Source organism: Myotis daubentonii, chromosome X (assembly GCF_963259705.1).
Source record: "Myotis daubentonii chromosome X, mMyoDau2.1, whole genome shotgun sequence".
Taxonomy (NCBI): domain Eukaryota; kingdom Metazoa; phylum Chordata; class Mammalia; order Chiroptera; family Vespertilionidae; genus Myotis; species Myotis daubentonii.
In genome coordinates, this window is record NC_081861.1 from 64,120,871 (window position 1) to 64,134,925 (window position 14,055).

The 14,055-nt window shown below is 37.9% G+C and overlaps 1 long non-coding RNA gene across 1 annotated transcript in view; it reads right to left on the reverse strand.

Moving 5' to 3' along the window:
• The window catches only part of LOC132224158 (uncharacterized), a 413,311-nt gene that overhangs the window by 312,509 nt on the left and 86,747 nt on the right, over positions 1 to 14,055 (reverse strand). The gene's annotated exons all lie outside the window — the stretch shown is intronic.

The following is a 14,055-nucleotide window of genomic DNA, read 5'->3' on the forward strand; positions in this document are numbered from 1 at the left end:
TGTCTTTTATTAGTGTAGATACTTCCAAGTCTGTCTTTATTTTCCCAAGGCCCTCTGGTTTTTCATCCACACACTAGCTTTAACCCCATATCACATTACCTCTGTGCACATCTTCCTGACCCCCTTTGTTCTAAACTTTATGTTTGCTAAATACTGTAAGCAGAGACACATTTACTTTGAAGCTAGAGAAGCTTAAGTTACAGGGCTCCTTACTTGCACTGGCCCTTCCAAGATCCCATACTTCAGTTTGTACTTGTAATTTAGTATTATTTTCCTTAAATCACTCCCCCCTCCAGCTGTATAGGGTATAGGCTCTAAAAGACTCTGACACTACCCTTGAAAGTAAGGGTCTCTTTGGTCTCTTGTACTCATTTCCTCTTTAAGATTTGTTCCAACCATTGCAATGCTCTGTTGCCATTCCTTCCATCCTTGATCTCAGTTCAGGGCAAATTGAAGGCCAAACCTTAACTGACATGTGGGTTCCTTTACTACATTCAATGCGAATTAATCCTAGAGAATTGAGAAGTCTTTTACAACACAATGATGGCTGTGGTCCTGAGAAAACATGGGAGAAGTCAGGTAGACTTGAGTTCTATGAAGGTATTGACATTAGTTAATATTTCTGCCACAGTTTTCGCATCTGCAGAATGGAAACAATAATATTTACTTTTTCGATTTTCTCTGAGGATTAAACCAGAAAATCTAGGTGAAAGGACCTTATTCAAGTGCTTGGCATTTACTTGTATGAACACATTTAAATTCTATTTCCTTTTCCTTCAGCCATAGCATGACACAGCAGAGAAAGATTGTTACAGACAGAATACTTCCCATCTGCATTTTTTGGGAACCTTTTCTAATCTACAAGAGCTAGAAAAATGCATGACATTAGTTCGAAAAGGCAAGTGAGCCTCCAGGCGTGCACAGAGGGAGGGAACTGTTGCTTTGTTTGAGAAAGTGGCAGCAGACAGAAAGGGTATGGACCACAGCATCCTCAACCTAGGGTCTGTTAGGCTCTGATAAGAGAGTGTACATCCTTCCCATACCCTGTGTGCTAAAAGTTTGCTTTTCTCCTCCTTTCTGTATTGCTTCCTAGGATTACAGAGTAAACATCTGGTCTTAAAATAAGAGAATGAATCTTGACTGGGGGTGGAGGGATGGCATGGAATTGCATTTATTAAATGGGCACTTTTCATATGTTTTTCTGAAATAATACTAAGAAAAGGCAGAGGACAGCCAATGTGCTGCATGAAGCTACTGAGTTGGGATGCCTGGGTCCTTTCTGTCTTTTCTGAGCACTTTTCTGTCAGAATATTTATTCATTTTGAAAGCTCTTGGCCGCATTGTGTATAGGTCTATGTTGAACATTAAGGTTTTGAAAAATTATATAATTTCTTGGCTTAAAAGCTAAGGAAGTTAACTACCTTGTAGGTATTTGACCCCTGGCAATAGAGAAAATTTATTATAAGTAATACTGGGTAGATACATTATGCCTGTGATCTTATTGGGAATGTTTTATTCCCAAGTTATGTGGACATTTGTCTAGTATACATTTTATCTGTGCAGGAATATAATGGAAAGAGCATCAGGCTGGAAGCGAGGCAACCCTGTAGTCTAATCTGCGCTCTACATCAATCAAAGCCGTGGCTTTTAGGCAAGTCACTGTGTTTTTGTGTTGTGGAGAAAAATGAGATGATGTATGCACAAGTTTTGTAAGTCCAAGGGAAAATGGACAAACCAATAATAGTAACTTTTCACATCAACATAATGATTTAAGTATAAGGTTGATGCCCTTAATAGTTGAAAGAAAAAAATATAGAGAAATGGTTGGTTAGTATGAACTAAGAACTCTGAATCAAGTTAGGTCACACTTACCTGGCTGTTATTAATGTCTTTGTAGAAATGTCTTAATAAAATTATAATTTAGTATTATACCTAGCTTTTATTGAGGATATATTTTAAAAATAGCCAGTGGAAAAATTCTTCTGTGAGAACATTGCCTCTCAGGTTCAATGTTTCTTATATAAAAGGGTTCAGGAAAAATTCCTCTAATGATTTAATTTCAGGCAAAAGCAAAAAAAAAAATCTGTATACAGATGAATTGGTATTTTTAATCAAACAATAACCACTACATAATTGATCATATTTACATTTTTTCCTTGACTATTAGGAATCTCACAGTTAAATATAATGATTCATTACAGTAATTAATTAACCTCCATGTAGTTTTCTCATACAATTGTCTTTTTCCTCAACCTTAGAGTATTTTTGTGTAGGTGCCATGCATAGCAAAGTGCTTCAAAAAATATTCTATTTTTAAAGTAGTCATGTGGGTAAATATTATTTCTGTATAAATAATATTTGTGGTTAAGCATTTGGTTTGATTCCTGTGTAGGCAATTGAATATTGCTCTACTCGAAGATAATCTGCATTGGCCCTAACTGTGGGTGACTACATGCAAACCTTTGGCTACAAGGAGAAACAGAAAAAAATGGGGACCAATTTGAATTAAGCCATTGCTTATATTATAAAGGTAGTTAAAACCATATGCAATCTGTTATAGTGTAGTAGAAATGAACAATAGCAATATTTTGTTATTGATCACCTATGGCAGGGTCATATTTTGCCCTTAAGTGAATAATGCTCATGGATCAAGGCCCGAGATTCCATTTTCTCACCCCATCTTATTATGGCATCAGAGTAATAGAATAAAACTGTTTAGGCACATGGACCAGAGACACACTATTTTATGGTCCTTCATGAACCAGGAGCATCAGAATGTATTAATATATTACTTTGCACTCAAGAAAGAGACATTGGTAGACTCCTACACATTGATGATTTCAAAAGTAGTACTGGTGGGCTTTGAGGGCAGTGGATTTGAAGGCTTACTAAAGAAGGCTTTGAATTCTTATTTAGATGCAGGACAGTGAGCAGACAGTTGGAAGAGAGGGTCTAATGCAGCTTTGTGAGAGCTTACTGTTGAGGTCAATGTTGCACTAAATTTCTAAAAGAGCTGAACCTCTTCCTGAATAGGGGAGGATTATTCCAGTGGAACAAGCTCTGGCTTCCAAAACTCCTTTAGACCTAAAAAGTGGCATTCTCACAGTCAGCGGAGGCATTGCAGGAAGGCTGAATGAAGCACATAGCAAAGCAAGGATGAGAAGAGGAAACATTTTAATACAGTTACTAAGAGATTAAATAAATGCAAGCATTCTTTCCTTCCTTCCTCCAACCCTTCTTTCCTTCCTTCCTTCCTTCCTTCCTTCCTTCCTTCCTTCCTTCCTTCCTTCCTTCCTTCCTTCCGTCCTTCCTTCTTTCCTTCGCACTCCCACATCACTAGGACTATCTTATAATTAAGAAAAACCCATAGCTGGCAGTGTACAAACTGGAGAATAACCACTCATCACCCAAGAGTCTAGTCTCAACAACAATTTCCCTTCTTGAAACTGAAGGTAGGATGGGAGATTGTTTTTGAGAGTTTGATGGGTAGAAAGGATGGAAGAAAGTGTGCCATTTCAAGAGAATAAACAAGCTATGTCATAGAAGTGGGAATGGCTTGTTTAGGGGACAATGACATGAATTTGGTAGTACTAGAACATTCTCTCAGGAGAATTTGATTTTAAAAGTAAACTGGGATGCTGGTGGTCACAGTCAAGAAAAGTAGTAAAGTTTCCTGAGAGTTTTAGGGAAAGGTCAGGAAAAGCTTACCAATTGAGAAGGAAACCAGTTCAAATCAGCACATATTGACAGAGCTATTTATAGACTTGATCTACAGATACCTGTGTTGCTAAAGAGTCTTAGAAAATACAGTAGTCTAATCAACAGCTTCCCAGTTTCTCTCAGCCTAATCAAGGTGATCAGGGTATATCTTTAGACTGAATTTGTAATTAAAGAAAGCTGCACCCTAATTAACTATACTGTTTTCTTTACAAAAGGACAGAAGTGTCAAGATCTGCCTGAGGTCCCCCCCCCCCAAATTCTAGAAGAATAGTAAGAAGCCATGGGAAGTTTGAGAACAGAAGTATAATCAAGTAACTGTTTTTGAAGCCAATCTGGGAGTAGTAGGAAGAACAGACTAGAAGAGTAAAAATTGGAGGCAGGGAGAAAATTAGAAGGCAATGATTCTTACCATTCATATAAAGTCACCTGGGCCTGGATTCTTGTTTGATCAAATACCAGTATTTTAAAACTACTAATTCAATTTCTTTAAAAGGTATAGGACTATTTAGGTTTTTGGTTCTTCTGAATTATTTTTTTGGTGCTTATATGCTTCTAAGAATTTATTCATTTCATCTGTGTCTTCAGATTTATTGACATAACATTGTTTGTGTGTTCTTTTTATCTGTTTAATTTCTGTTATACCTGATTCATACCCACCTTTTCATTCCTAGTTTAGTGCTTATGTCCTTTTTCTTTGTAATTAATTTTGCCAAAGTTTTGTCTTCTTCTTTTAGTCTTTTCTAAGAACCACATTTTGACATTAGTTGTCAGCTCTATTTTGTCTTATATTTTACTAATTCCTGATTTTGGCTTTATTTCCTCCCTTCTATTTTCTTTTGATTTATTTTGATGTTTCTTTTATAACATCATAAGTTGTGTGCTTGTCTAATTAATTCTGAGGCTTTCTTCTTCTGTTTTTGGTATATATATATATCAAAGACTGTAAAAGCATAAATATCCAGTTTCATGAATAACCACTGTTCAGGTCAAAAAATTGACAACTACCAACAACTACCAACTCCAGTAGCCCTCTGTTATTCCTTATCACGGTCCCCTCTCTGCCCTCTAGATGTGACCACTAGCATGATTTTACGTATATGTATATAGATCTATGAGTATATATCCATATAGATAGATCGATATGTATGATTTGTGTTTGTTTATTTAAAATCTTCACTTGGGACCTGTATGGTTTTGTGAACCAATGTCACCTCAATAAATTTAATTAAAAAAAGAAAAGAAGGTATGAATAACAAATATTGAGTATGAAAGAGTAGATGTCACTGCATATCCTACAGACATTAAAATAGACTATTATAAATTTTATGCTAATCAAATTGATGATTGTTTTCAAATATATGAATTTTAAAGAACATCTTGGCCTTGGCAAGGTAGCTCAGCTGGTTAGAGCATCAACCCCATACACCAAGGCCGCAGGTTGGATCCCTGATCAGAGCACATACAAGAATCAAGCAATGAATGCATTAAAAAAGGGAACAACAAATCGATGTCTCTCTCTCTCTCTCTCTCTCTCTCTCTCTCTCTCTCTCTCTCTCCCTCTATAAAATCAATTATAAAATATCTTTTTACTTAAATATGCAAATTACTTAAATAATGTAATGTAACCTGTTTTTGAACTTTGCATATAATGGAATAATATCCTTTAGAAACTTTATTTTTTCCCCAGGAAGTAATGAAATTTTTAATCACTTAATGAAAGGTAACAGTGTGAGAGGGAAAACTATATTGAAGTAGATGGTGGACAGGCTGCTGGGTTCATTCTCTAAGGATACTTGATTCAAATTCATGCCTCAGCAAGATCACCAATTACAATGCTTTTATTAAAATTTATTTTATTGTTTTCCTTTTCATTGGGGTGACTGGTTAATAAAATTATACATGTTTCAGCTGCACAATTCTACAACACATCATCTGCACACTGTATTGTGTGGTCACCACCCCAAGTCAAGTCTTTGTCCATCATCATTTTAAATAAAAAAAATAGGGGAAATTTCAAAGTGAACGTTAAAATCGATGAATTATGTTGGCATATACTCAACAAGTTCAGTGATCTTTCACATGTGTCACTTAGTTTGACCCAACAGTAGTCTTGTGAGAGGGGTAATATTTTGCCTTTCTTAGGGACGGTACAGTTCAGATTTGTTAAGGGCATAGACTAAAGCTGTGGGAGTGCAGATTTTTTGATAGATATGAGAAAACTGCAGAGGTAAGATAGTTAGGTCTTAGAAACCATTGTGAAATAAACTTAATATTAACTTAGATAGGCATCACAAGGAGCAGATTTTAGATGAGCAAAAGGTGAATTTGGAAATCTGACAGGAAGCAAGTCAGATTCAAACAAGAAAGGAACAAGAAAAAATGCACTTTCATTTTTAACTATTCATGGGATGGTATGAAGCATATATTTGGAGGTAAACTACCAATAAATGTCTGCCTTTTGTGGGGAAAGGTTAATGGCAGCCATGTGAGAAGAGGTGAGTATCTAATGGGGAAGAATGGCAATTGTGAAGAAAGCCAGAGCCTGCGGTTCTGTCTGTGTTTAGAGAATAGGGGAAAGAAGAGGAGAGAGTTAAAGAAACTAAACTTAATGTAAAAAGATGTATAAGGAACACTGTAGAGTGTAGTTTCATGACGGCCCAGGGAGGAGACTGTTTGAATAAGGGAAAAGGTGTGGTGGTCTAAACTGCTGTAGAGAGGTTGGTTGTTAAGAGAACTGTGCAGAGTCCATAGAACTTGACGATTAAGAAATCATTGGTGGCCCTAACCGGTTTGGCTCAGCGGATAGAGCGTTGGCCTGCGGACTCAAGGGTCCCAGGTTCGATTCCGGTCAAGGGCCTGTACCTTGGTTGTGGGCACAGCCCCAGTAGGGGGCGTGCAGGAGGCAGCTGATCGATCTCTCTCATTGATGTTTCTAACTCTCTATCCCTCTCCCTTCTTCTCTGTAAAAAATCAATAAATATATATTTAAAAAAAAAGAAATCATTGGTGACCTTATTGAAGCAGCTTCCATAGAGTTATGGGGCAGAGGATAGACTATAATAAATTTAGGAATGACTGAAAGGTGAGAAGTAATAGATTTGTCTTTTATTAGTTTGTAATGAAGAGAAAGAAAGGGGGAGTTTAAGGGAAAGAGAGGTAGAGTGTAGTGGGGTTGTTTGGTTGGTTGGTTTTTGTTTGGTTTGTTTTCTTAATAGTAACATTTGACTATTATTTTAGGATAGAGAAGTTACCAGTGCTGTAGAAAATATTGAAAATTCAAAAGGGGGAGGAGCTATGATAGAAAAATGTGTTGTAGGTGGAAATATTGCTGAATTTATAGTCAAGAAACTAGTGGTTTATATGCTGGTTCTGCCATTTTCCAGATTTATGTTTAAAAGCAAATCATTTACCACTTTGTGGTCCAAATATTCCTCATCTGTAAAGTCAGAATAACCACACATTTACAATACAAATTTCATGTAATTGGTATAAAAATCAAATAAAATAATTTTTGCTGAAGTGCAGTTAGAAATGAGTATACATCCCATATTAGAGTGTACAACTGTGATAAGTGATCATTAATGTTGATTTATTTTTTCTTTGGAATTTTCCAGAGGATAGGTTTAAGGATATAGTAGACGTAGGTTTCTTTGAAAATGGGTTGAGATATAATTTCCTCCAAAACAGGAGAGAGGAAGATAAAGGGAAAATTTTAAGAAGAAACTTGAAGGGTATAATTACAGAATATTCAGGTTTTAAAAATTCAAAATAGGTAAACTTCAAACATAAACTACAAACAGATTATTTTTAATGAGCTAGAACAAATGTGGGGATGTCATTATTCATATCTTGTATTGCTAACAATAACCTATAGCAAATTGTTTTTACCTTCAGTTATCTTTCATGAGGTTCAATTTTTAGTCTACACTTCATTCTGTGAGTTCTTATATCATCTATGAAACTTCTTTGGAGTTCCTATAGCAGTGTTATCTAAAAAATATTTTATGAATATTATGTGCAAAACATGGTACTAGGACAGTGTTTCTCAAGTTAGGATAGTTCTGCTTACATTGGGGTGATTCTGTCCAACTGGGTCTTTAGAAATTCATGAGGAAAGTTTCAATGATCACAATAGCTAGGATGCTATTGGCATTTTGTGGAAGGGAGCTAAAGCTATTAAACAGCCTTCAGTTCATAGGATGGTCCCACACCTTTTCTAGGGACTGTGGAGAACAAGCACATTAAAACAAAATAATTGTCTTACTGGAGTATGTACTTACATATGTGTGAAGTATGTGGTATAAGACACTGATGAAGTGTGTACAATAAGTGGAAAAGATAATGGCATTATAATAGCAGGGCCCATACCCATTTCTTCTTTTTCTAGTTCCTACCTTATTGCCTGGAGAATAATAGGTCTAATAAATGTGTAGTGCATGAATAAGCAAATGAATGAATGAACATATGAATAGGATTTGAGAAGAGAGGGAATAGTGTGGTGCAGTGGCAGGAGCATTGGTTTGGGAATCAAGAAGGAGGCTTGTGGTTCTCATCTTTGTTTTCCCACTGACTCTAATTTAAAATAAATAATTAAATTCCGGAGCCTTGATTTCATCTATAGACAAGAGCATTGTACTATGTACTTCCCAAGTGAAATTGGGTGTTGAAAGGTAGAGCAAAAGGAGTTGGTATCTGGAAGGGAAGGCAGCATAAGCACTGTCATCATAGAGTAAGCCTCAACATTCAACTCTTCATGATGGCAGCCTTTGAGATTTAGGATAATGAGGTGTACTTAATCCTGTAATAAATGACATGACTTCTGCTTGAGTTGGTCCTGTTTTAAGGTACCATTATTGCTTCAGATCCTTCCCATTATGCTCCCCCTGCCACAGATTAGCCAAAATTTGTCATGAACCCTTCAACATTATAATTTGAACTGTTGATCTTTCTCTGCGGAGCAACTTTAGCACTATGTGATATTTCCGTAGGCCAGTGTTACTCAAAGTGTAGTCTACTGATAATAACTTGCAAATCTAGGATGCACGTGAAACATGCAGATTCTCAGGTTGCACCCAGACATGTTGGAGCTCAGTGTCTTAAGGGGTGCTATGTAGGTATCCACATTTAAAACAAGTGAACCAGTTGAGTCTTACACAGAGTCAGCTTCATGCGCTTGCAGACTCAAATCACATAAGTTCCCACACTCAGAAGGACCCTGCATTGGTTTAATGCTCTGCTGTTGTCCTCTTGAGATTCTCAATAACTTTTAACAAGGTGCTCTGCATTTTCATCTTGCACTGGGCTCCACAAATTATAGTCAGTCCTGCTTATGAGACATGCTAAAGTTTTAGAACCATGCCCTTGCTCAGTCCTTACATGTTCCCAATGTCCTCCCCATCCCCACTGGCCTTTGTCAAAGTGGGGGCAGCATGATTTTTACAAAACAGATGAGAATTATGACATCAGGCAATTGAAAATGTTAAAATGGTTTTTAGTAGAAGTTTAAATGACCAAATGTCTGTACTTTTAAAAAAAAAGTTTAATCTAATAGAGTACAGTGTGCTTTGTATAAAATAAAGACTGAAATTTGGGAGACTAGTTAGGAGGCTATTGTAATAAATCATACGTGATAAGAGTTTGAAAAAGAATGGTCGTAGGAATGGAAAGGAAGTCATGAGTGCCAAAACCAAAACAAAATAATTAAGGGAACTTGTAATTGGTTAGTGATAAGCCCAGAAGAGTTTCTAAGCCTTGGTTGGGAACTGGATGAAAGAAATAGGCATGCTATAAGGTACATTTGGCTTGGGAAGGAAAAAGACATTCCAGTTTTGATACATAGCATTTGAGGTGGTGTCAGGTAATCCAGGTAGAAAGGCCAGTTCAAATTTACAAACTGGAGTTCAGTGTTGGATGAAGAGATGAAAACCTGGTGAGTCTTCAAAAAAGAGGTAACGCTTGAAGCCATGGCAGTAGGTGATTTGTACCGAAAGATGTAGATGTGTAAAGAAAGTGAACGACTAAACAGACATCTCTTGCTATCCATTGGTGGCAGAAGTGCCCTCAAGAGGGAAAGGAAGGAGTCAGCATACACTTTGGAATTCTTACGGTTGTTTCAGCTTGGAGTCAACGCCAAAAACTGGATAACCACATGTTCTTTGCAGTTTTTCATGACACTGTGAGGCTATCCCACTGCCCAGGTGTAATTATTATATGGCTGAGTAAACTCAATATCTTCAAGGTGTTAATATTTCTCCGGTCACCTTCAGTGATGCATAGCCACACCATTTGTTAATATCTTGCCTTCAGAGACTGTTCAAAGGAACAAGAAAAAAAATTATGTGTAGAAGTGATCTGTTACCTAAAAATCAAAAGAAAGAACCTGGGAATGTGGAGGATACCTACAAGTAGGGTATAATGTTGACTGGGTAATGTACTTGCTTTGGCGATCTTATGATAATAGTACAGATTTTAAAGATTGGATATACTTTTTTATTAGAAGACATGGGCTACGGGTTTTGTAATCCACGATGGAGGAGCTTTTCCTGGCAAGTTTGTTTTAAAGTTGCTGTCACACATTGAAAGGTTGGAATTCACAAAATCTCATGCTGCTCCCACCCAGTACCTATGACAAGGTGAGATTTTTAAAAATAGGATCATTGATCCTGTAGACATATTTGCATGTTACTTGAAAACACTGGTCATGACAGGAAGTAAGTCAGATTCAAAAAATAAAATGTTCTTATTTATAATTTGAGCTATGTCTTTTGAACAGAGAAACAAGTAAATTATGTGAAATATCTTCTGTGATGAGAACAGATCAAGTACTTTAATAATACTTTGCAAATCTTTAAAAGAGCTCCTGACAATAATACATCTTTGGGAGCTGTCTGAAGCAAAAAATGAATGCCTGCCAAATCAATGCCAGCCTTTTGTCCCAAAGCTAAAATTAACAAAGATCATCAAACCTTCTAACACGTCCAAAAAGAAGAAAGCTCTAATGTGTGCTTTAATTAATGCTCAGTGTGTGCAATTAGCACAACAGATGAAGGTCTACCAATTACCTTTAGAGATAAAGAAAACTCCTCTCTTAATTAGTCTCTTTATAAAATATCCCTAATATTTTTATTCTTCACGAAGACTGATTTTTCAGTGTAAGAAATATAGTATGCTGAAATGTAAAAAATACATTCTTTATGGAGCAAAAAGCCTTTGAGAATTTCTAGCAACTTTGAAAAAGCTACTGGGCAGTGCACAGGGAAAGGTCTCAATTATTTGTAAGTCAGATGAAGAAATGCATTGTATTTACCAATCAGCAGTTTCAAAATGCCTCAGCACAATGGGCATCCACTTGAATTAATATTTTAATTCGCCTTATGCTTATTAGAGGGCATATGGCAGGTTTCCATCTTGGCTGTGAAATGCTCTGATTTTAATTTTGGTAAAATCCTTAGCAGTCGTCTCATGCCGTATTGAATGGGAGGCTAATTTCCAACATTCTGTTAACAAGGTCTCTTCAATGAGTATGATGTTTTAAAATGAAATTTGCATATCTACCATGCAGTGATTCAACTTCCAGCCTTATTGCTTCTTTGTTACCGTGAAGCATGATGCAGATTAGTGAAAGCATTTGGTTCAACACCTTTCAGGTTTCTCCACTGATAGATATGTTTGGATAGATCTGTTATTATGCTAATTTCCTTGTGTTATCTTCTGCTGCCTGGGACCATGGAACAAGAGAATTCACAAATTTTGGAAAATAATAAAATGATTCTCAGCAAGGTGATCACAGGAACACATTCAGCTGTGAAATTCATCTTGAATTCATCTCAGGCTATATAAATACTTCAGGTTTGTCCAGCATCGGGATCACTGAAAGGAGAGAGGATGGAAGATGTCCATTTAATGATAATGTACACTTTTTGCTATTTGAGTTACATGGCCTTCTCCTTAAAATTGGAGACAATAAGAGAAAATGCAAAATATTAGCAAAAAGAAGAACTAGAGAAACATTACACAGGTAGAGCAGACTGATGGGGAGAAGTCGGAACAAAGGAGGATGTTGCATTAACCTCAGAATGGATAAATTAGGGTTTAGATTAGAGCCATTTCTGTGAAAATGTAAACTGAAGGAAGTCACAGAGGTATTACAGAGGTTTCAAAATAATTTCCAGGGAACCAGTCAGTAGCAGCAGTAACGCTGAGAGCGATGAGGAATTGGGGTGTTGTGGAAGCATTCTGACCACAGTCTAATGTTAGGTCACAGAAGATAATTCAATGAAGAGATTTTGTGGACAACCAGAATCAAGGGAATAAAAATGAATGGGGAGGGTGAGATGCAGATTCTCTGTGTTCGGGTGAAACTGAAGCTAGGGAAGGAGAAATGCAGTCTGTTGGAGTGAATGTAAAGAGATGAGGTCAGCCAAAACCGGTTTGGCTCAGTGGATGGAGCGTCGGCCTGCGGACTGAAGGGTCCCAGGTTTGATTCCGGTCGGGGGCATGTGCCTGGGTTGTGGGCACATCCCCAGTAGATGTGCAGGAGGCAGCTGATCCATGTTTCTCTCTCATCGGATGTTTCTGACTCTCTATCTCTCTCCCTTCCTCTCTGTAGAAAAATCGATAACATATATTTAAAAAAACAAAAAGAGATGAGGTCAACCTCGCCCCTTAAGCTTTTCAGGGAGCTTGTCAGAGAATAGCCTACGTGGGAGGGAGCATTCCTAGGAAAAGCCTTTGGGCATACCACTTTAGCGTTTCTTATAGTGCCATCTTCTGTCTATAGAAAGCTCTATACTGTGCTAACTACTGTTTTGATTACTGTACTTTATTGATATATAGTGAGTGAAATAAAATAACGAAGGGCATTCACTCACCAGTAACTAGGATGAAAATGTATTATTATTATAAAAGGCTTGAAGGTATTCAGAAGTCCCTGGCCACTTATGTAGTTAATTCAAGCAACATGACTCTCATTTTGCTAAGCCATCACTCTCTCTGACAAAAAATCATTGGAATAAAAGTCTATCTTTCCAGGCAATGAAAATGAACAGGGCAGTTTTCGTAATGGCTCCAGTAATAGCAGTGGACTACAGGATTTACGCAGCCTTGTACAGTGAATAACAAGGAACAACAACTATGAAAATGAGACATAAATGTAGCTTTTATATTTATGTATGTTTGCGTGTATATCAACTCCATTTCCTCCTGTAGAAAGAGGAACACCCTTTACAAATTGTTTATTGAATTGTTGATGCAAATTTCCTAAACCATCTCCTTTTTCTGCTAAATATCATCATCATACACGAATATGTTCCAGAAAGTCATGCCCTTTAAGAATAGAATGCGTAGGTAGGCTCAATTATATTTTAAATAAATAACTCGTGGGAAAATAAAACTTCCTTGAATTTCTCATTGCTCGTGTAAAAATATCTAGCCTTCCAACACAAAGACATGTAATCCATATAAAGATTCCGGATGTTTGCTTTCACTTCCGCTAGGAACATTTTACTGTTCACATTCCACAAAAATTAGAATCTATAGCCACTTGTGGAGTTAATTAATTGTTCTGATCCAAGAGGGACAAATGGTTACGGCTCAAACGAAGTTCATAGGCGCTGCCCCCTGCCACGCTGATCCCGGTGCCGGAAGGTCTCACGACTCCGCTAATCCTGGTGCCGGGAGGCATATTACCCTTTTACTATATAGAATAGAGGCCTGGTGCATGGGTGGGGGTTGTCTGGTTTGCCCTGAAGGGTGTCCTGGATCAGGGTGGGGGTCCCCACTGGGGTGCCTGGCCAGCCTGGATGAGGGGATGATGGCTGTTTGCAGCTGGTCACACACCCTTCAGGGTGGGGGTCCCCACTGGGGTGCCTGGCCAGCCTGGGTGAGGGGATGATGGCTGTTTGCAGCTGGTCACACATCCTTCAGGGTGGGGGTCCCCACCCGGGTGCCTGGCCAGTCTGGGTGAGGGGCTGAGGGCTGTTTTCAGGCTGGGGGTGACTGAAGCTCCCAACCGCTCCTTTTTTCCTTTTATTTTTATTTTTTTTTTTTATTCTGGGCCAGCTTTAGCTTGAGGCTTGGCTCCAGCTCTTAGGCCTCCCGCTGCTGAAAGTAGGTTTCTGGCTTTTGCTTACAATGTTGCGATTCTGCTGGCTGAAGTCCGGCGGTATTCGTTACAATGTTTCTTAAACTGTAGGCTCAGAGGCCTGCAGCTGCAGGCGGGGAATGTTGGTTTCCTCCGTCACTGAGGCAAGCAAGCCTCATGTTAGTTTCAAGCTGCCTGGCTGCAGGCCGCCAGTTAATTTGCATATCTTGCTGATTAGCCAATGAAAAGGGTAG